A 24,540-nucleotide genomic window follows, 5' to 3' on the forward strand; every position below is an offset into this window, starting at 1 on the left:
ATGAAGAAACTGATCCCATTCACAATTGCACCAAGAAGCATAAAATACCTAGGAATAAATCTAACCAAAGATGTAAAAGATCTGTATGCTGAAAACTATAGAAAGCTTATGCAGGTAATTGAAGAAGATATAAAGAAATGGAAAGACATTCCCTGCTCATGGATTGGAAGAATAAATATTGTCAAAATGTCAATACTACCCAAAGCTATCTACACATTCAATGCAATCCCAATCAAAATTGCACCAGCATTCTTCTCGAAACTAGAACAAGCCATCCTAAAATTCATATGGAACCACAAAAGGCCCCGAATAGCCAAAGTAATTTTGAAGAAGAAGACCAAAGCAGGAGGCATCACAATCCCAGACTTTAGCCTCTACTACAAAGCTGTCATCATCAAGTCAGCATGGTATTGGCATAAAAACAGACACATAGACGAATGGAATAGAATAGAAACCCCAGAACTAGACCCACAAACGTATGGCCAACTCATCTTTGACAAAGCAGGAAAGAACATCCAATGGAAAAAAGACAGTCTCTTTAATAAATGGTGCTGGGAGAACTGGACAGCAACATGCAGAAGGTTGAAACTAAACCACTTTCTCACACCATTCACAAAAATAAACTCAAAATGGATAAAGGACCTGAATGTGAGACAGGAAACCATCAAAACCTTAGAGGAGAAAGCAGGAAAAGACCTCTCTGACCTCAGCCGTAGCAATCTCTTACTCGGCACATCCCCAAAGGCAAGGGAATTAAAAGCAAAAGTGAATTACTGGGACCTTATGAAGACAAAAAGCTTCTGCACAGCAAAGGAAACAACCAACAAAACTAAAAGGCAACCAACGGAATGGGAAAAGATATTTGCAAATGACACATCGGACAAAGGGCTAGTATCCAAAATCTATAAAGAGCTCATCAAACTCCACACCCGAAAAACAAATAACCCAGTGAAGAAATGGGCAGAAAACATGAATAGACACTTCTCTAAAGAAGACATCCGGATGGCCAACAGGCACATGAAAAGATGTTCAACGTCGCTCCTTATCAGGGAAATACAAATCAAAACCACACTCAGATATCACCTCACGCCAGTCAGAGTGGCCAAAATGAAGAAATCAGGAGACTATAGATGCTGGAGAGGATGTGGAGAAACAGGAACCCTCTTGCACTGTTGGTGGGAATGCAAATTGGTGCAGCCGCTCTGGAAAGCAGTGTGGAGGTTCCTCAGAAAATTAAAAATAGACCTACCCTATGACCCAGCAATAGCACTGCTAGGAATTTATCCAAGGGATACAGGAGTACTGATGCATAGGGGCACCTGTACCCCAATGTTTATAGCGGCACTCTCAACAATAGCCAAATTATGGAAAGAGCCTAAATGTCCATCAACTGATGAATGGATAAAGAAATTGTGGTTTATATACACAATGGAATACTACGTGGCAATGAGAAAAAATGAAATATGGCCTTTTGTAGCAACATGGATGGAACTGGAGAGTGTGATGCTAAGTGAAATAAGCCATACAGAGAAAGACAGATACCATATGGTTTCACTCTTATGTGGATCCTGAGAAACATAACAGAAACCCATGGGGGAGGGGAAGGAAAAAAAAAAAAAAGATTTAGAGTGGGAGAGAGCCAAAGCATAAGAGACTGTTAAAAACTGAGAACAAAGTGAGGGTTGATGGGGGGTGGGAGGGAGGGCAGGGTGGGTGATGGGTATTGAGGAGGGCACCTTTTGGGATGAGCACTGGGTGTTGTATGGAAACCAATTTGACAGTAAATTTCATATATTAAAAAATAAAAAATAAAAAAAAAATAAATAAAAAATGAAAATATCTTCACATGTGAAGCCATTCAGCAGGATGCCTTTTAGTTTTGTTGTTTCCTTTGCTGCACAGAAACTTTTTGACATAGTCCCAATAGTTTAATTTTGCTTTCATTTCCCCTGCCTCAGGAGACATATCTAGAAAAATGTTGCTATGGCTGATGCCAGAAAAATTACTGCCTGTTCTCTCTTCTAGGATTTTTATGGTTTCACGTCTTACATTTAGGTCTTTAATCCATTTTGAGTTCATTTTTGTGTATGGTGTAAGAAAGTGGACTAGTTTCATTATTTTGCATGTAGCTGTCCATGCATGCAAATGTCCTAACATTTGTTGAAGAGACTTTTTCCCATTGTATTCTTGCCTACTTTGTTGAGGATTAATTGACCATACAATCATGGGTTTATTTCTGGGCTCCCTGTTCCATTCCATTGATTTATGTGTCAGTGTTTGGGTCTACTACCATACTGTTTTCATTACTAAAGTTTGCAGTATAACTTGAATTCTGGGACTGTGATACCTCTGATTTTGTCCTTTTACAAGATTGTTTTGACTGTTTGGGGCTGTTTGTGGTTCCATAAAAAAATTAGGATAATTTTTCTAGATCTGTGAGAAATGCGGGTATTTTCATAGAGATTGCATTAAATATGTAGATTGCTTTGGGTAATACAGACATTTTAATAATAGTTGTTCTTCCAATCCATGAGTATGGAATGCATTTCCCTTTGTTTTTGTTATCTTCAATTTATTTTATCAGTGTTTTATAGTTTTCAGAATACAGGTCTTTTACCTCATTGATTTATTCCTAGGTATGTTATTGATTACCGTGCAAGTGTAAATGGGATTGATTTCTTAATTCTCTTTCTACCACTTCATTACTAGTGTATAGAAATGCAACAGATTTCTGTGCATTGATTTTGTATCCTCTGACTTTCATTTATCGGTTCCAATATTTTTTTGGTGGACTCTTTAGGGTTTTCTAAATATAACGTCATGTCATCTGCAAATAGTGAAAGTTTACTTATTTCTTACCAATTTGGATACCTTTTATTTATTCTTCTTGTCTGACTGCTGTGACTAGGACTTCCAGTACTATGTTGAATAAAAGTGGTGAGTGTGGACATTCTTGTTCCCAATCTTACCCAAAAAGTTCTCAGTTTTCCCCTACTGAGTATGATGTTTGCTGTGGGTTTTTCATATGTGGCCTTTATTATGTTAAAGTATGCTCCCTCTAAACCTACTTTGTTTAGGGTTTGTATCATGAATGGATGTTGTACATTGACACATGCTTTTTCTGCATGTATTGAAGTGATCATATGGTTTTTACCCTTTTCTTATTGATGTGGTGTATCATGGTGATTGATGTGCAAATAATGAACCACCCTGGGAATAAATCTCACTTTATTGTGGTGTAAGATTTTTTTAATATATTGTTGAATTTGGTTTGCCAATATTTTGTGGAGGAATTTTTTCATTTATATACAACAGAGATAATGACGTGTAGTTTTCTTTCCTTGTCTATCTCTCTTTTATAGTGTCTGTATCTGGTTTTGGTATCAGGGTCATGCTGGCCTCATAGAATGAATTTGGAAGCTTTTCTTTTCTATTTATTGGAATATTTTGAGAAGAAAAGGTATTCACTCTTCTTTAAATGTTTGGTAGAATTCATCTGGTCCTGGACTTTTGTTTTTTGGGAGTTTTTTTGGCTACTGATTCAACTTCATTGCTTATAATTGGTCTGTTTTAATTTTCTATTTCTTCTTGAATCAGTTTTGGGAGATTATATGTTTCTAGGAATTTATCCATTTCTTCCAATTTGTTCAATTTGTTGGCATATAATTTTTCATAATCTCCATAATCCTTTGTATTTGTGGTGTCCATTGTTATTTCTCCTCTTCCATTTCTAATTTTGAGTTCTCTCTTTATCTTGATGAGTTTTGCCACAGGTTTATCAATTTTGTTGATCTTTTCAAAGAATCTGCTACTGTTTTCACTGATCTATTCAATTATTTTCTTAGTTTCTATTTTATTTATTTATACTCTAATCTATTATTTCCCTCCTGCTAGTTGGGGGTTTTGTTTGTTGTTTTTGTAGCTCCTTTAGGTGTAATGTTAGGTTGTTTATTTGAGATTTTTTTTTTTTGCTTCATAAGGTAGGTCTGTATTGCTATAAACTTCTCTCTTAGAACCACCTTTGCTGCATCCCAAGGATTTTGGACCATTATGTTTCCATTTTTTATTTGTCTCCATTTCTTGATTTCCTCTTTGATTTCTTGGCTGACCCATTGTTTATCATGTTATTGAACCTTCATGTATTTCTTGTGGTTGATCTCTAGTTTCCTAGTGTGGCATCTGGAAAAGTTGCATGATAAAACTTCAATCTTTTTTTAATTTGTTGAGACTTGGTTTATGGCCTAATATGTGATCTATTCTGGAGACTGTTCCATGTGCACTTGAAAAGAATATATATTGTTTTAGGATTGGATGTTCTGAATATATCTGTTAGATCCATCCAGTCCAAAGTATCATTCAAAACCACTGTTTCCTTCTTGATTTTGTTTGAATTATCTATCCATTGATCTAAGTGGGATGTTAAAGTCTCCTACTATTATTGTATTACTACCATTTATTTCCTTTATGTTTGTTAATAGATGCTTTATGTATTTGGGAGCTTTCATGTTGGGTGCATAAATACTTAGAATTGTTGTATCTTCTTGTTGAATTTTTCCTTGCATGATTAGTGTCCTTTATCTCTTGTTACGGTCTTGGTTTTAAAGTCTATTTTGTCCAGTGTTAAGTATTGCTATGCTGGCTTTCTTTTCACCTCCGTTTTCAGGCAGAATATCGATGGGTCTTGCTTTTTTATCCATTCCCTCACCCTATGTCTTAGGACTGGAACATTAAATCTCTTTACATTCAAAGTAGTTATTGATAGGGATGTACTTATTTTATGGTTACTTGTTTTACAGTTGTTTTGTAGTTCTTCTGCATTTCTTTCTTCTCTCTTCTCTCATGGTTTGATGGCTTTATTTAGTGATATATTTGGATTCCTTTCTCTTAACTTTTGCATATCTATTGCTGGCTTTTGATTTGTGACTACCATTAGGTTTATGTAAAACATCTTAAGCTTAGAGCATTCTATGTTAAGTTGATGGTTGCCTAAGTTTGAACCCATTCTAAAAGCACTAAATTTTTAGTGCTATGCCCCTCCCACTACATTTTAGATATATGGTGTCATACTTTACATCCTTGTATTTTGCGAATCCATTCATTGATTTTTATAGTTAGAGTTAATTTTACTGCTTTTGTGCTGCCTACCCTTCTTACTCCTGCTTTATGTTCTTTCTACCCAAAGAATCTCCTTTAACATTTCTTGTAGGGCTGGTTTAGTGGTCACAAATTCCTTTTTTATTTGTCTGGAAAGCTTTTTGAGTATTTTTGGCTGGAAATGTTTATCTTTCAGTGCTTTGAATATATAGTGCCACTGCTTTCTGGCCTGCAAAGTTTCTGCTGAAAAATCAGCTGAAATCCTTATGGTGTGTCCCTTGTATGTAACCAGTTTCTCTTGCTGCTTTTAAAATTCTATCTTTATAATGACTTTTTGCCATTTTATTTATTTATTTATTTATTTATTTTTAAATGTTTATTTATTTTGAGAAAGAACGAGTACAAGTGGGAAGAGGGGCAGAAAGAGAGAGGTCAGAGAGATTATTAAGCAGGCTCCATGCTGCTGATGTGGGGCTTGACCTCACAAACCAGATGATCATGACCTGAGTTGAAATCAAGAGCTGATTTCAACTATGCTTAATGGGCTGATCCACCCAGGTGCCACTAATTTTTGCCATTTTAATTATTATGTTTCTTGGTGTAGACCTCCTTGAGTTGATTTGTTGGGGGCTCTGATTTTCTGGGATCTGGATTTTCCTGGAAAGTTTCCTTTCTCAGATGTAGGAAGTTTTCAGCTATTATTTTTTCAAATAAAATTTCTGCCCCCTTTTCTCTCTCCTTTCCTTCTGAGACTCATATAATGCCAGTGTTTCTACACTTGGTGGTGTCACTGAGTTCCCTTAATCTATTCTACTTGAACTATTTTTTTCTTTCTCCTGTTCAATTTGATTGCTTTCCACTACTCTGTCCTATAGTTGTTGACCCATTAGTCTCTCTAATTTACTATTTATTCCATCTAGTGTGTTTTTTATTTTTGTTGTTGTTTTGTTTTTTTCATCTAGTGTATTTTTAATTTCAGTTACTGTGTTCTTCATCTCTGATTCTACATATATATGCATATATAAATTTTGCTCAAGTCCAGTGAATATCTTTGTGGCCATTACTTTAAATACTCTATCAGGTATATTGCTTATGTCTGCTCAGTTTAGCTCTCTTTCTGTAAATTTTATCTCGTTCTTTCACTAGGAACATATTCCTGTGTCTCCTCATATTTTCCAACTCTTTGTGTCTATCTCTCTGTGTTAGGAAATTGAGCTGTGTCTCCTACTCTTGAAAGTAGTGGTATTATAAAGAGAGGTTCTGATGCCCTGCAGTGCAATGCCCAATGTTCACCAGAACCTGCCTTTTCAGGGATATCTCCTGTATGTGTTGTAGTACCCTTCTCTTGTGGCTGAGGTGTATTTGCCTCCAGTCAAGTCATCTGCAATGGCTGTCTTTGCCTGTTCTGGGCAGGGGATGGGCCAATCTAGGACCACCCTGGGCTTGAGTTGGGTTACACCAAACTGCAGGGTGCTCTCCCTGTGTTGTCCGCTGTGAGGCTTTCATTGACAGGCAGGGCCTGCAGTCAGACCAGGTGTCTACCCCCAGCTTACTGCTGGGGCTGCAGTGGGGCTGGTGTGTATGGTTATCTTCCACTATTCTTAGGGCATGAGTCACTTTGGAGTTGTGCTGGCTACTGTCAGGATTATTGGCAAATTGCCACACTTGTAGTATTAGTTTGGACAGACACCTGCAGGGAACAGGTTGGAGGGGACAGGTGGGCAGGAGAATGTGGGGCAGGGCTTGCCATGTTAACAAGGCATGCATGTGTCTGCTGTGGGAGGGAACCTGTAGCCTAAGGCAGTCCACAGGAGAGTGCAGGGTGGGGCATACTGTTAGTAAGCTAGGGGGAGACTGTTCCCCCACCTGGTTCCTGTAGGTGTCTAGGTATCTTGGCTGTGGAGCAGGGAAGGAAAATGATGCCTGCCAGCTCTTTTGTCCTTGGGAAAATCTAAAGAAAGACCCCTGCCTCTCCTGCACAAATTCTGAGGCTAGTAAAGAAATGTCCTTCCCATTTTCTTCACCTAGGAAAAAAACCCTAGGTGTTTTTCCAACTCCTTCTTCTATGTTATATCTCAGAGGGGTTGTTGCTTATGCAATTTCTTCAGGGCAGAGACTCAGTTTCCTGTTACTCTCCAGTCCTTTCAAAGCCAAGCCCACTGATTTTGAAGTTCCTGGTGTTGAGCACACTGATGGCAAAAACTCATGAAATTAAGTACCTCTGATTTTCAAAGCCAATTGTTATGGGGATTCATCTTCGTGACACAGTGCCCTGTGCCTGTGGTGTCCAGTGTAGGGTCTGCTCATCTCCCTTCTTCCTGCCTGCAGTGGCCCTCCCTCTTTCAGTCTCAGGGGGTTAGCTGGGTTCCTGTCAGCATCTCTACCCCTCCTATTCTTTTTGATGTGGCCTGTACTATTAGCTCTGGAGGGGCTTTGGGTCATTTCCTGGGTTATTTACATTCATTTGGGTGTTATCTACATGTAGGCATGGGAGGAGATTAGCTTAGGATCCTCCTACTCTGCCATCTTCCCAGAAGTCCAATGCTTAAAACTTTTCCATTTGAGTGTCTTGGACGTGGTGAAATTGGATCACATTTTCTTTTCCATGTGTCATGGCTTAACAGACTATAACAATGACATTACCTGATGTAACCCCAGTACAATTATTTTTTTTAAATCATAATTTTATAATGCTATTATCAATCCACAGGATATATTCAGATTTTGCTAATCATCCCTGAGAGTTCTTTATAGCAAAATATAATTCTGGATCATGTGTAGCATTGAACTTTCTTTTTCATCAGAACTTTACAACAGACCTTTTTCTGTGTTTATTTTTGGTAATCACCTTAGCTCATTTTGTACTTTGCCCTTTGAGTCAACTTTTTCTAGTATACAAATATCACACATATCTAGACTGTATGTTTCCTATTTACACTTTGTTATAGCTCCTCTAAATCTATGGTTATTTCAGGGCTTCTTTAGTGAACAAAAAAAATTTCTGTTGGTACCAACCATTTTCATGGAGTGACAGGTTAGAATTTTTTTTTTCTTTCCTAAACTTTGAGTTGTTGTCCATTCCAGAATTTCATGTCATAGAATCATGCCTCGGATTTATTTCGATATTTGTAAAACTATCTTTTTAAAATCTGTGATGTGCATCTAAGTACACTCTGCAGTCTATTCTTCCAGTACCATGTAGACTGTAAGATGACATAATTTATTTTCCCTAAGGTTACCATTAAGTTCGCACAATTCTTACCTGCTCAAAAGACTTAATTCCATTCTAGATGTTTGATCAGTTTCACCCTGCCCTCTGAAACGTTAACTTTTTAAAAGTCAAGAATGTGTATTTTTTTTTGTATTTGAATGAGACTTCCATGAATTTCCAGATGGTTAAAGCCTCAAATGGCTATTATAATTTTCATCTTAGCTAAATGTGTGCTCTGCACCCAAAAACGTTTCTACTTATTCCATACAGAGGATTAGACTGTAGTCATATCTTTCAGAGAGGTATAACATCTTTTCCATCCTGTATGCCTTCTTGAATTTTCATGGATTTCTGAGAATGTATATATTGTTTTGACTTCCAGAGTTTTTCTGCCTTCTGATATAACAGATGTTTCTTTTGAATAGGGCATAATTTTCCTTTAGTGTATGCTTATCCTATCCTACTGAGTTTTAGAGAATACTAAAAGAGGTTATTCACCATTTTATTCTATAATCTCAGATCTGCACTGCTTACCACTCATTCTTTACATTTTAGCATGCTACAGAGTTCTCTGCAATATTGTATTCTTTGAGATGTAAGTACGTATAACTGTGAACAAATGGTTCCAGTGCAAATAATTTGGGAATGACCATCTACTCTAACCTCTTAGGAATTCTCAAGCTGAATAGTATGTGAATAGTTCTGGAAAATTCCACAATTAAAAATATGAAAAAGAACTGTTTAAGCTTGTATATCTGATACACTAAACATGGCATTCATGATGAAACCAAAGTGAAAATATACTATTGTTTGTACATTTAATATTTGTTCACTAAAATTAACTTTACCTGGTTCTTAAATGAAAACTTCAGCAGGCCCATGACTCTTGTCTATTAACTACTACTAAGTAATGGATAGATACTCCTAAAGCTACTTTTAGTAAAAAAAAAAAAAAGAAAGAAAAAAGAAAAAAAAGGGTTTCAATATATAATCAGGCTGTCTCTTCTAAGATATGAATCAAAGCTGTTTTATTTTACACATATCTTCTTTCCAACCCCAGCCCAAAGCTGCATTAGACTGAAAGTTATTTTCTTCAACTTACTTACTATTCTCTTCCCTCCCCCACGTTCTGTCTTTCTGGGGATTTAGGGGTGAATGAAAGAGTGATAAGAGCATAGGAAAGGACTTAATAAAACAGCAGCTTATGTTCTTTAAGACTGGCAGAAGGTTATAGCTCTTAGTCCCACAAGCATTTTGTTGTTGTCGTTAACGGGAATCTTACTAAAAGTTTATTAGACCCACTAAATTCCAGGTGGTCATTATGACTTCTTCCACAGTTTCCAGGTATCCCCTAATTACATCCATTCTGTTCCTACTGGGTCCCTCTGCCTAACTGGGTGGCTCTATCAGCCAGGACACAAGACTACTCCATCCACCCTGACCGTTTATCCTACATGATCACATCTATCTAGAGGAAACACACATCCTGTGCTCTGATAAACTCTGAGTATACAAGTCAATTCCAGTACAGCCTGCTTTATGCTGTCAGGCCACTTTCATTTTCTCACACATGAGTCAGGAACCAACTTTCAGTCACCACACTTCAGGGAGCACATTTCAAGCTCTCACAGAGTTCTATAAAAGTCCTCTCACCAGACTTGCACATAAGAAGGCAGCACTCCCCACTGCTGAGTATAGGGCACTACACTACAGTGCCTAACAATAGGAAGTGATATGGTATGTAATCTACATGAATGACTGATGGTTGGGAATGAGGGAGTCAGTTACAGAAATTACTAAACCCGCTAGAATTGTGCAGCATGGAAGTTTTTTTATCAGTAGAGACTCTCAACATAGCAACAGCTATTGTCAAAGTTGTGTATTAATAAATCCTCCCTCTTTTGTTACTGGTTTAAACCCTCTAAGTCAGAGTTTAAAGGCCATTGAACCCCTATGTAAATTCTGCATGTGGAAATCTGTCTCCCTCTTCCTTCAGGATCTGATATCGATTATCTTTGCAGCTTAGTAAATAATAAGGTTGGAAAAAAAGCAATTTAAATATCGTGTTAAACATTTTCCAAAATTATTTGATTATAGAAACTGTTTTTCCCCAAGGACATTAATATTTCATGCGTTGCTGATGACCCATGTAACAGAGTTTGGGTAACAGTAATATGTAGCAATCTGAGGTCAAACGTAATAGCCAAGATTACTTCCTATAGTTTTGTTTGCCCATAACAGCTTTCCATTCTCTTTTGATTTCTTTGGAGAATTTCACCCTCTTTCCATATCTCAGGAGCCTATTTTCTATCGCAAAATAAGAGTGAGCACCAAACCAAAAATCAAACCAATATATTTTTTCACGGGATATTTTAGATTAGGACCAATTTTTTTTCCCCATGGATTTCGTAAGAGGGAGGAATATAAATCTGGGGATAAGAGCCTGAAGAGAACCTATGTGCAGAATAAAGTCCATGTTTAGAGGGAGTCAGATCCAAGAAAGGGTATTTTTTGAGTTCCTGTATATAGCTGAGCCTCAAAAGGCAAATATATTATGAAACTTGCCAGCTATATGAGAAAATACATTCTTCTTTTTTTCCCCTAAGATAATTTAGGTTAACTCTTCCTCACTTGCAACTTAAAAAAAAAAAAAAAAAAAAAAGAAAAAAAAAAATTTGACCTGAACACCCGAATAGCTTGAATACACCAGAAGCTGCTTCTCAATTGTTTTCCTTTGGAAAATAGATACCTCGAGTGTGTGTGTGTGTGCATGTGTTTGCAATCATGAACACACAGGTATATCACATGTCAATATTAGCTGGTTCATTATTTTCTTTCACTCTGTCTCCTCTTTCCTATGATTCTTAATACAAAGCCAGGGACCCTACCAGATAACTCTGCTATGCTAACCTAATGCCGAATCTGACCCTAATATATCTTACTCTTTATAGGACTTACTAAGGAAATATCAAGGTAATATTAAATCTTTTGGCCTTACTCAAGAACATAATTTAAATTTTGCAGTTTATATCAATTTATGAGTGCAACTAAACTAAAGCTAATGACTTTTGGACCCGAACTTCTTATTTAGAAGTGAGCAAACACATTTAATTCTAAAGGAATTATATGTATATTTCATAGTTCCCACTGGGTCTTTCCTCCTTATGCTTCGATAGATTTGGAACTATTTGCTATTATCCACTATTATATCCACTATCATTTTCAGGGGATAATTTACATGCTCACTAAAATTAGAATACACCTCTAAATATAGAAGAACATGAATAGTTCACTTTGGGAACCTACTGGTTATTGAAGGCTTCCCTGAATTGGGACAAAATATGAGCAACCAATGGAAATCAGAGAATAAAAATAAGCATAATAATGAATTTAGGAAGCCAGATTTTTATTACATCCCACCACTATGAAAGATTTTCATAGTTTCCTCAAGTGAATTTACTCTTAAGAAACAAGACACGTTACTAAGAGATCAGTGGTTTCTGTGTGTATGAATCAACTAAATTTCATATTTTCAAATGAAGTGTTGTATCAGAAAAAGTAAGCATATATGGTTATATTTCCTTTCCAAAACTCAGCCTTACTTCATCAAGAAATAACTATAGTCACATTAAGGTGACCCTTAGTCAACATAGACAAAGGAGAAATCAGAAAGACAAAAGAGAAACAGAAAGAGAATACAGTGAGGCTAAACTAAAGCTAGCACCTCCTAGAATTGTGTAGAATGGGAAATTGGGCAGATGGAGATTCACAGAGCAACAACTCTCTCTAAAGAAACTGATTCACAAATATTTCTCACTCTATGTACACTTTTATAATCTCTGCGTCAGTCTGTTCAAAATCTTCCCTTAAGAAATTTTCACAGTTTTGAATGGCCACACTATTTGGTTTTAGGGAGATTGGGTGGTTATTAACATCAATATATGGACATGAGGATAAAATAAATTGGAAAATATATTTTCGTTTTAATTTAGGGGCTCTTTCTGAGGACTAAAATTAGCTCATTCTGAAGGGCTTAATATTGATCTCCCTCTTTCTTAGCAGAACAATAAATGATTGAGGGAAAAGAAAGTAGACAAGTTTTTCCTAAGAGACTTTAACCACACAGTTATTAGCGATAGGAAATTCATATCTATCTCAAAGACTCATGTATCCCAAGAACCTTAGAGCTAAAGAAAATACATGATCACCAAATACCACTCCCTTAGTTTATAAATGGCAAAATAAAGATCAGATAAAGTGATTTGCTCAATGTCATACAAGGAGATACAAACAGATCTATACCTGAACCTTAGTTGTTAGGCTTTTTCTATACAAGTGCACACTTGTGTATCTCTCAGCTACTCTAGAGGCATCAAAAATCCTACTTTGCCATCTCTTCCAGAATGCTAAAATCAGAATCTCAGGACTGGCAGTGAAGCACATAAGAACATTTAATCCCATCTCATCAGTGTGCACCACGTGAAAGATCTACTCTCACTTTCCCAACCAAATTCTCTCGTACAATAATCAGAATAAAGCTATTTCTAAAAATCATTTGCTTTTCAAAAGCCTTATATCTTTCATAAGTATTGTAAAGACACTTTTAAAGTGGAATTTTTTTCTATCATGCAATAATTTCATAGTAAGAAAATGCATTAAATGCCATTTTAAAAGCTGGAAGCAGCCATCAAATTGTTAAAAACCATTGCAGAGGAATTTGCATCATATCTGCAACTTAGTTTATGTTTATTCAACTACACACAATCATAAAATAGAGTGTGAACAATTTACCAAGTTGAACTATATGAATCACCATTTTTGTACTTTACAAAGTATCAAATTGAGTCCATATGCTTCTGAGTGATCACGGAATGGGAGATAGTAATTCTGATCTTGTTTCTTGAATGCCTTTGAGTATTTTGCTAAACTGAATGTGACTCTAATATTTTAAATCACTTCCCCTCTAACCATAGGAATCTGAAACACAATCTGGTGGCCTTGTACTTACATAAATTTATGTGCACTGGACTTTTGAAAATGAGCAATTTAAAGGCACTATTAAGGTTAAATTGGGTTATGCACACTTACCACCTTTAAAATATATGGCTTTACAATGCAAACTGAATAAAATATGAATTCATTTCTCTCTGAGTACTTTACAGTATAAGGTCTATTTTGATCATTAAACTTTCATATGGTTTATAATTATTTACAAACATGCATTTATTTTATCTGCAAGATATCAAAGACTACCACCAGAGAGCTTATCTAGTCCGCCTCCATATTACATCAAGGACTTCTAGAGGATTTAAAAAGCAGTTTATTGAAGGTTACCACGTTCCTATGGTGGTATCACTATCAGTATCCATATCCCTTGAGTTTCAGCCTCTTGTACTTTCTACCACTTATCACTAGAGTATACCTTCACCTCCAAATAAATGGATCCTTTATTCTTCTTCTGTGTTTGGTTTTATCTCATGAAGGCTATCTTTCAGCCTGTCAATAACTATGCACAAAAATTCTTTCTCTTCTTCACCTCAGGTGTGCAAACACTAGAAGCTGAGGTGAGAGCCTGTGGTGGTGAGCACAAAGGATTACGAGAAATCAGGTGAGATTATTTCCACAGTCATTTGTTGCTCATGGTTTAGGGAACTCTGATATCATGATGGGTTCTTTGTTCTGAGGGCTGGCAAAACTTCAGAGAAGAACCAGGGCAAAGACTACAAAAACAGCAGAGGTCAGGAGAGCTGAAACAAGGCTTTAATGGATTGGGTGTCAAAGCGTCATGGTGGGTATTTTTCCAAACACTTTACAGAAGAAGCCTGATTTTGAAATTCGAGCGGTTTCTCCTTGCACTCAGGATCCTGACTGCTCAGAATTAAATCGCAATAAAGATAAATGCCATGTGTTAAGTTGTCCCTGAGCTATCAGAATCAGATAAGAGGTGTACAGCATTGTGGGGAGATCACATAAGACCGTGATAACTCAAATGTTCAATTTGTCAAATGGCTCTTTCTGTTGGTGCAGAGAGCTCAAGCATTTTCATGAGCTTGAGATCAAGATCCTGAGCAAGTGCTAGAAATAACTATTTTGCTTTGTGGATGAACAAAGATAAATGTGTTCTGAATTATGAGGAGGAAAAAGCAAGTGTGATTAAGCGTACATATTTCCAAAGTGTTTTTTCTTCAGAAATAAAGCTAACACAAACGTTTTATTTGTTCCCAACACTCATCCTTCTGTATACTATTTTCAGTCTCTGTAAAAGTAACAATAGCTCAGCAGCATTTTCCCAAAACTCAGTAATATTATGAATAGAAATAGTTTATTTTATTTTTGCATGCATCTCTTATATGGATAAATAGTTATTTTTCTGGTTTTTATTTTTTGTTTGTTTTAAGGACAGAATAAGTCAAGATCAGATTGGCAGAGTCTTGCAGACAATGTGCCTGGAATAATTGAAAACCACTGTCGTATTTCATCATTATATTTTCATTAAGGCCAGGGATTTGCAGATTTTTTTGGCTGAAAGCGTAAGAATAGAAATTTTAAAATATTCCCTGATAGTTAGCCATTAGCTAACATTCAGCTTTTCTTACCAAGCTGCTACATCTCTCTTGGTTTGAAGAAATGCAAATCTCTGTCAGTTATTAATTAAATTGGATGTTCAATGGGGTTTAAGGCAAGAATCTGAACCAAGATGAACCTTGATTCCCAAACTGAAAACATGTATACTCGATTGCTTAATCATAAACCAAACATAATGGCCACTTTGTATGAACAATGGGCTATTAAATAATGGCCAAGAGCAGTGAAAACTTGAAACTTTAAATGTTTTTTATAAGTATACATTATAAGAGTCAGAAATACTGCAAACTAGATGAAACTTGACTATATATCCCAGTACACAATGGCTCAGGATCATGTTCAAGGACTCAGAAGTAATTAGGCTAGGTGACAGTCAGAATTTTAGACATCTCAAGAAGTCCAGTGAATATTTTTTCCAACTCCACTTTCTCCATAACATTGAACTCTCAATGGCATCAAAAGTAACTAACTTCCCTCCTTCATAATGGAACTCTTCTAAAAGGCTCTTTCCCTCATAGCAATAGTGGCCTATTTGATGTGGACTGGACTTCTTGGATATGTAGCATATATCTTCGGACTCAGGAGGCTGTGTTCAGGCTATCTAGCTGTGTCTTAATTTTCCTTCCATTTCTTTTTTCTGGTATTTTTGATTCCCATATTTTCAAATGTAAGGGAAAGGGTTTTAATATGTATTCTGACTAATATATTTTTGTGTAAATACAGACAGTTGGCCCAACCTCAAGACCTGATAATTGTCTACATCAGAAAAGTGTGCATCAAGTGTATTTCAGAAGTCTGAAGCATGGTGAGAAGAGAAATGCAAAAACGAGAAAAAAGTCACCATCAGATATCATAGTAACCTATTTCAAGCACTCTAACAAGTATAAAAGGAGTGTTAGTAAATGGTGCTTATGGTCCTCCAAAAACATAGATAAAAGTGAATTAAAATAATATCCTTGAGTATGTATGACTATATATATATATATATATATATATATATATATATTTATAGTGTCATCATATTTTGCCACTGAGTTCAAAGTCTACTTCAGTTCTGCTAAATCAGCATCTGTACTAAAGAGAGTGACTCTTAATCTAAAGTTTTAGTTCTCTAAAACATGTCATTATCCAAAGCCTCAGAGACCACAAGCAATTACACAATTAGGTAAAAGCAATGTTGTCCTCCAGTGGTTCATAGATAGTTCCAGGGGACACAAATTCAAAATAAAAGCTCAGTATAGTCTATATTCTAAATTAAGGTAGCTTTCAATTAAGAGTATTCATTTATTCAAACACTCATTCATTTACTCAGCTCCAAAAAATACATGTTGAATAGTCTATATGAAGTACTTTTTGAGGTATAGAGAATACATTAGTAAATAAAATAGAAATCCCTGACTTCATGGAGCTTCCGTAAAAAAAGACAATGCAAAAGCTGACAAATCAATATAGTAAGTTAGAAGGTACAAAGTGCTATTGAGAACATAAAGCAGGGAAGGGAGACCAAAGGCCCCATGGTGTAAAGTTTAAATAGGATGGTCAAGAGAAGAACTCTCAAGAAGATGACATTTAAGCAAAAACATAAAGAAGGTGAGAAAGCTCTCCTTGTGGATAGATTCCTCAATCTATGAGAATAGCATCTCAGGAAGAAATTTTGTTTTGTATAAACAAAAGCAAAATTGTTGAGACAGAAGTCTGCCTAATATTTGAATATCCATATGGCTGAAAAATAGTAGGAAGGATAGGAAATAGTGAGAGAGGAAGTGAGAGGTAACAAAAGGCCAAGAGATAAATCATATAGGGCTTTTAGGCTATTTTAAAAGATGTTGGCTTTCATTCTGTCTTTTAATTTCTACATTAGTAGATCTACTCAGAATGCTTTGTTGAGAATTGACATTAGGGGACAGAGATAGGAGAATATTGCAAAAATCCAGTGAGTGTGGATAGATTCAGGGTGATTATAATGAGAGGTGGTGAAAAACGGTAAGATTCTAGATATACTTTAAAGATAGAGCCAACAGAATTTTTTGATGTGAGGTATAAGACCACAAACAAAAAAAAAATTAAGCAACAAACAGAACCCCTGGGTGACTCACTTCAGGATGTTTTGACTTGAGCTATTAAAAGTATGAAATTACCACTAACTGATTTGTGTGAGAGTAGAAAATCAGGGGCTCTGGCTTATACTGCCCATTATCTTTAGATGCCTTTCAGACACTGCAGCAAATTTGGAAACTAGTGAGGGGTACAGGAAAAATACAAAGTAGTTTGTTACCAATGTATAGATGGTATTTAACACATAAAACCAAGTAAGACCCCCAACACAGTATTGATAGAAAAGAGAAAAGATTATAGGAACCGGGAAATTCCAACCTTAAGAGGTGAGGAAGATGAGGATAAGTCTCCTTTAAAGACATTAAAAATGTACAGAATATAAAGAAAAAAATCAGGAAGACAGAATATGATATTAAAGAAGTCAGGTGAAGAGAGTATTTTAAGGAGAAGGGAATTGTTAGCTGTGTCTTATGTGGATACAGAAAAGTAATTTGAGAATCAAAACTTGAACACTGGATTTACAATATGGTAACCAGGTCAGTAGCAGTTTTCCAGGAAAGGAGTGAGGATTCCAGAGGGAACAGGAGAGGAGAAAGGGAGTCAGTAAGTGTAAATAACTATTTTGAGAAATTTTTCTACAAGGAGGAAAAGAAGAATGGGGTGATAACTGCAGGTACTGGGGGTAAGAAAGTTTTTTTTTTTTCATTTTTCATTTAATAGCATGCTATCTGGGGGAATAGTAGCATGATGAGAAAATAGGGGACATTTGATGATGGGGATCAGAGAGAGGTGGAGACTGGCTTACAGTGGTGTCCTTGAGGAGGCAGGAAAGGATGACTCAGTCTACAAATCAATGAAAAGCCCTCATAGAGGGACATGGGGAGTTCATCTATTGGAAGAAAAATGGAGAGATACATGTGGAGGATTTGAGGGATGGGCTTGTAGGATTTCTCTTGTAACTTTCAATTTTCTCAGTGAATTGGAAAGTAAAATGGCTAAAAATATGTGTACATTTGAGCTAGAACAGACATTTGGTATTGTCTCATAAGACAGATAATGAATGAACTGAGGAAACCTGAAATAAGAACCCTGAAAGTACCAAGCATTCATTTGAAGTTAGTAAAGTGAGAGGGAGGCAAAGGAGTGACATGTGTGTATAATGAAATAGTTTTAGTGATGGTCAGTAAATTCAGTCTGGGTGAGAAGTGCTGGGAGAACATAAAGAGGATGAGAGGCACTACAGAGATATTAGAATCATTAGATTTTTTAGGCCTCAGGGAATGAAATATCCACATAATAAAATAAACATAGTAAAAACATACATTTGTGTAATAAAGCTACAAGACAGTCCAGCATTCTTGATGGAGCCACACTGTTAGTAGCAATAAGGTAAAAGGGAAATTCTTTCAGAGATTAAGTTGATATATAGAGGATTTTCTTGGTAACAAAGAAGTGAATAGCATGAAAATTCTAGATTTTACATTTTGTTTTTAAATCAGTGCTTTGCTTACTAGTTCTATTTTTGCTATTTGTGTTTTTGCTTTGGTATAGAGTTAACTTTGGGGAAAAAACATTTCTTTCCGGGTTTTTTAAAAAAATTTTTATGTTTATTTATTTTTGACAGAGAGAGAGCTCTAGCTGGCGAGGCGCAGAGAGAGAGGGTGAGACACAGAATCTGAACCAGACTCCAGATTCTGAGCTGTCAGCATGGCGCCTGATGCCACGCTTGAATTCACGAACCGTGAGATCATGACCTGAGCTGAATCTGAACACTTACCCGACTGAGCCACCGAGGTGCCCCTCTTTCTTAGTTCTGAACAATCATTGATCATAAAGATGTTTTCTCATGAGCTTTAAGTGATTAACACTTTTTCAAATCAGTCATCTATGATTTTGATAACCAAAACAAGATCCTTTATAAAAGATCTGAAGGGGATAGATCAGGGTCAGCTGGGAAGATGGCAGAATAGGAGGACTCTTATTTCACCTTGTCCCATGGATACAACTAGAAAACACTCACATCAGTGTAAAGAACCCATCAAGTGATAAGAAGCCTGGCAAAACACACTATACAACTAAAGGCAGAGAAGAGGCCACATCAAAGAAGGTAGGAAGGGTGAAGACGTGGTCTGGGAGTGAAAGGGACCATGGGTATCCGTCATGGTAGGGAGGGAGCTGATAGCATGCAGAAGGGAGAAAAATAGATTTTCCCACCAGGGAGCCCATGAATGGGGAGGACAAATCCCCATAACATTTGCTTTTAAAAGCAAGCGGGATCAAAGTTTGTGAATACTTAAAACCAGCAGGACTTAAAGCCTGGAATTTTAAAAATAAGCAGGCTCAACTTTGGAGAACCCAGAGACAATTAGGAACTTGAGTCCTGCCTTTAAAGAGCAAGCACGACAAACAGCCCCTGCAGATACAGCTTAAAACCAGCAGTTTGAAAAAAGCCAAATCAGATGATTGAGAGACTTATTTGCTCATCTCAGAGCATGGCATGGAGAGACAGAGATCACAGGGAGACCTACCCAGAAACAAAAGAGTTGGCAGGCACCATCTGCCTACCCTACTCTCAGCATAAACAGTGGACAAATGCTGAAAACAGCACTGTACCAACTCTGCTTACCTAACTTACATGCACCAAGCTTGCTCCCCCAGTGCTTCTGTGGATCAGCCCTTCCCAGTTACATGTGCATAGTCTCTGCACTGTGGCCCCCCTCCACCAGCAAATCAGTGTAAACATTTCCAATACCACATCTCCCAACCTATTGCATTTTGCAGGACCTCAGTTCTGGCAATGGGAGCAGGTCTCATTTCACAAGCAGACTACCTCACACATTGTTAAAATGTGCCCCACCCCCGTTTGGGACCAAACACTGCCCAGAATAGGCAAGAGAGCCTCTGCAGACAACTAGACTGAAGGAAACAGAGGCCAAGACTAACAGAAGAGCAAATGAAACATACCTAGGAAATACCCCCTGAAGTGCCAGGCCCTGGGGAACAGGGGACACTGCACTGCAGGGCACTACAGGGCCTCTTCTTCTTGAGGCTTCTTCTTGAGCCGACTTTCCCAACAGACACAGACACAGAGAGTTAGACTAAATGAGGAGACAGAAAAATATGAAAGAACAGGACCAAACCACAGCAAGACACCTAAGCAAAACAGATATAATATGCCTGATAGACAATTTAAAGGAATGATCATAAAGATACTCACCCAACTTGAAAAAAGAGTAGAGGACATCGGTGAGGCCCTTAACACAAGAATAAAAAAGAATCAATGAGGGATGAAGAACACAATTAATGAAATTAAAAATTCGGTTGATAGAATAAATAGCAAGCTAGATGAAACAGAACTAATTAATGACCTGGAAGACAGAGTAATGGAAAGTAACCAAGCTGAGCAAAGGAGAGGAAAGAAAAAATGCAAATTAAGAATAGTCTCAGGGAACTCAGTGACTCCAACGAGTGTAATAACATTCACATTATAGGGATATCAAAGAGAAAGGGGCAGAAAACTTACTTGAAGAAATAATAGCTAAAAACTCCCCAAGCTACAGAAAAAAACAGATATCCAGATTTAGGAGACACAGAAATCCTCTCCCAAATTCAATCCAGGGAGGTCCAGACCAAGACACGTAGTAAATAAAATGGCAAAAAGTAGTGATATAGAGAAAAAAAAATTAAAGCAGCAAGAGAAAAGAAGATAGTTACTTACAAGGGGAAACCCCATGAAGTTATCAGCAGATTTTTCAGCAGAAGCTCAGCAAGCCAGAAGAGAGAGTGGTATGATACATTTGAAGTGCTAAAAAGGAAAAATCTACAGCCAAGAATACTCTATCCAGCAAGACTAGCATTGAGAATGGAAGGAGAAAGAGTTGCCCAGACAAACAAACTAAAGGCATATGAGACCACTAAACCAACCCTACAAGAAATATTAAAGGGGACTCTTTGAGTGGAAAGGGAACACCATGAGTGAGAATATGAAGGTAAAGAGAAAAACATAAAATCAGTAAAAATAAGTATTTCTGTAAAATAAGTCAAGGGAGTCACAAAATAAAGGATGTAAAATATGACACCATATACTTAAAAGCTGGCAGGGAGAAGAGTAAAGAATGGGTTCAAACTTAACCATCAACTTTATATAAATTGCTGTATGCAGAAGACGTTATATATAAACCTAATGGCAACCACAAATCAAAAACCAGTAATAAATATGCAAAGAATAAAGAGAAATGAATCCAAGTATATCACTAAAGAAAACCAGAAAACCATGAAAGAGAACAAGAAAGGATCAGAGGAAATCTATAGAAATAATAACAAAAGAAATAACAAAATGGCAAAAAGACATATCTGTCAATAATTATCTTGGATGTAAAAAGACTAAATATTGTAATAAAAAGATATAGGGTGACAGGGTGGATAAAAAAGCAAGACTCATCTATATGCTTTCTACAACAGACTCATTTGAGACCTAAAGACACCTACAGATTGAAAGTGAGAGGATGGAAAAATATTTGTCATGCAAATTGATATCAAACAGAGTCAGGGTGGCAATATTTATGTCAGACAAAACAGACTTTAAAACAAAGACTATAACAAGGGACAAAGACACTACACAATCATAATGGGGACAATAGAACAAGAGGTTGTAACAATTGTTAATGTTTATGCACCCAACATGAAAGCACCCAAATACATATGGCATGTATTAACATGCTATTAACAAACATACAGGAAATAAGTGATAGTAATAAAATAATAATAGGGACTTTTAACAATCCACTTCCATGAACAGAGACATCATCCAAACAGAAAATCAACAAGGAAACAGTGGCCTTGAATAACACAGTAAGCCAGATGGATTTAACAGACATCTTCAGAACATTTCATCCTAAAAGAGCAGAATACACTTTCTTTTCAAGTACACATGGAACATTTTCCAGATTATATCACATATTAGGGCACAAAACAAGTCTCAACTTTGAAGTCATATTATGTATCCTTTCTGACCATAATACTATGACACTACAAATCAACCACAAGAAAAAATATGGAATGAGCACAAATCATGGAGGTCTACTAAACAATAATTTCTTTGGTCAACCAAGAAATAAAAGAAAAATTCAAGAATTATATGGAAATGAATGAAAATGGAATCACAAGGGTCCAAAATCTTTGGGATGAAGCAAAAGTGGTTCTAAGAGGGAAGTTTATAGTAACACAGGCCTACCTTAAGAAGCAAGAAAATTTTCAAATAAACAACCTAATCTTACACCTAAAGTAGCTAGAAAAAGAATAAACAATACCCAAACCCAGGAAAAGAAAGGAAACAATAAGATTAGAGCAGAAATAAATTATATAGAAACTAAAAAATAAAAAGAAATAAAAAGAACAGATCAATGACATCAGAAGCTTGTTCTCCAAAAGATGAACTGATAAACCTCTAGCCAGACTCATCAGAAAAAAGAGAGAGGGAGAGGTCCCAAATAAACAAAATCACAAATGAAAGAAGGGAAATAACAACCAACACCACAGAAATAAAAACAATTCTAACAGAATATTATGAAAACCTATGTGCCAATAAATTAGAAAATGTAAAAGAGATTCCTAGAAATTCCTAGAAACATATAACCTACTAAAACTAAAGCAGGAAGAAATAGAAAACTCGAACAGACCAATTACTAGCAACGAAATTGAATCACTAATCAAAAAACTTCCAAAAAAAAACAGAAGTCCAGACCCAATGGCATCACAGGCAAATTCTACCGAACATTTAAAAGATAATTTAGTACTTATTTTTCTCAAATTATTCCAAAAAATAGAAGAGAAAGGAAAATTTCCAAATTCATTCTGTTAGACCAACATCACTCTGATACCAAAACCTGATAAAAACTCAACAAAAAAGAGTACTATAGGCTAAGAATCTAGATTATATAGATTAAATATAGATTAAAATATCCTCAACAAAATATTAGCAAAATCATATGATCATTTCAATAGATGCAAAAAAAGCACTTGATAAAGTGCAACTCCATTGAGATAAAAACCCTCTGCAAAATATACCTAGAGGGAACAGACCTCAACATAACATAGGCCATATATGAAAAACCCACAGTTAATATCATACTCAGTGGGTAAAAACTGAGAGCTTTCCCCCTAAGGTCAGGAACCAGACAAGGAATTCCACTTTCAACAATTTTATACAACATAGTATTGGAAGCCCTAGCCACAGCAAGTAAACAACAAATGGAAATAAAAGGCATCCAAAGTGGTAAGGAAGAAGTAAAACTCTCACTATTTGCAGATGACATGATACTGTATATAGAAAACCGAAACCCCATCAAAAAACTATTAGAAGTGGAAAATGAATTAAATAGTCACAAAAAACCAAAAAAAAAAAAAAAAAAAAAAAAGTACAGAAATCTGGTGCATTCCTATATACTAATAATGAAGCAGCAGAAAGTAAAATTAAGAAAAACAATCCCATTTACAACTGCACCAAAAACAATAAAATATCTAGGAATAAACTTAACCAAAATGGTGAAAGATCTGTACTCTGAAAAGTATAAAATACTGATGAAAGAAATTCAAAATGATGGAAAGAAATTGAAAGACATTCCATGCTCATGGGTTGGGGGAACAAATATCATTAAAATGTCTATACTACCCAAAGCAATCTGTACATTTGAATGCGACCCTTATCAAAACACCAACAGTATTTTTTTCACAGAATTAGAACAAACAATCCTAAACCTGGTATGGAACCACAAAAAGCATCAAAATGCCTAATGCAATCTTGAAAAAGAAAAACAAATTTGGAGGTATCACAATTCCAGATATTAAGTTATATTACCAAGTGATAATAATTAAAGCAGTATGATACTGCCATAAAAACAGACTCAGAAATCAATTGAATAGAATAGAAAACCCAGAAATAAACCCACAATTATGTGGCTAATTAATTTTTGACAAAGCAGGAAAGGATATGCCGTGGAAATAAGACAGTCTCTTTAATAAATGGTGTTGGGAAAACTGGACAGCTAGATGAAAAATAATGAAAACAGACCACTTTCTTTTACCATACACAAAGATAAATTCAAAATGGACTAAAGACCTAAACGTGAGACCTGAAACCATAAAAACCCTTAAAGGGAGCACAGGCAGTAATCTCTCTGACATCAGCCATAACAACATTTTTCTAGATATGTCTCTTGAGGCAAGGGAAATAAAAGCAAAAATAAACTATCGGACTACATCAAAATACAAAGCTTTTGCACAGTGTAAGAAACATTAAGACTAAAAGGCAATTTTTGAATGGTGGAAGATATTTGTAAATGATATATCCAATAAAGTGTTAGTATCCGAAATATGTAAAGAACTGATACATCTCAACACCCAAAAAAACAAAAAAAAAATCCAAATAAAAAATGGACAGAAGACATGAACAGACATTTCTCCCAAGAAGACATACAGATGGCCAACAGACACATGAAAAGATGCTCAACACCACCCATCATAGAGAAAATGCAAATCAAAACTATAATGTCAGACTACCTAAAATCAAAGTCATAAGAAATAAGAGTTGGCAAGGG

This window comes from Panthera uncia, chromosome D4, assembly GCF_023721935.1.
Source record: "Panthera uncia isolate 11264 chromosome D4, Puncia_PCG_1.0, whole genome shotgun sequence".
Lineage (NCBI taxonomy): Eukaryota > Metazoa > Chordata > Mammalia > Carnivora > Felidae > Panthera > Panthera uncia.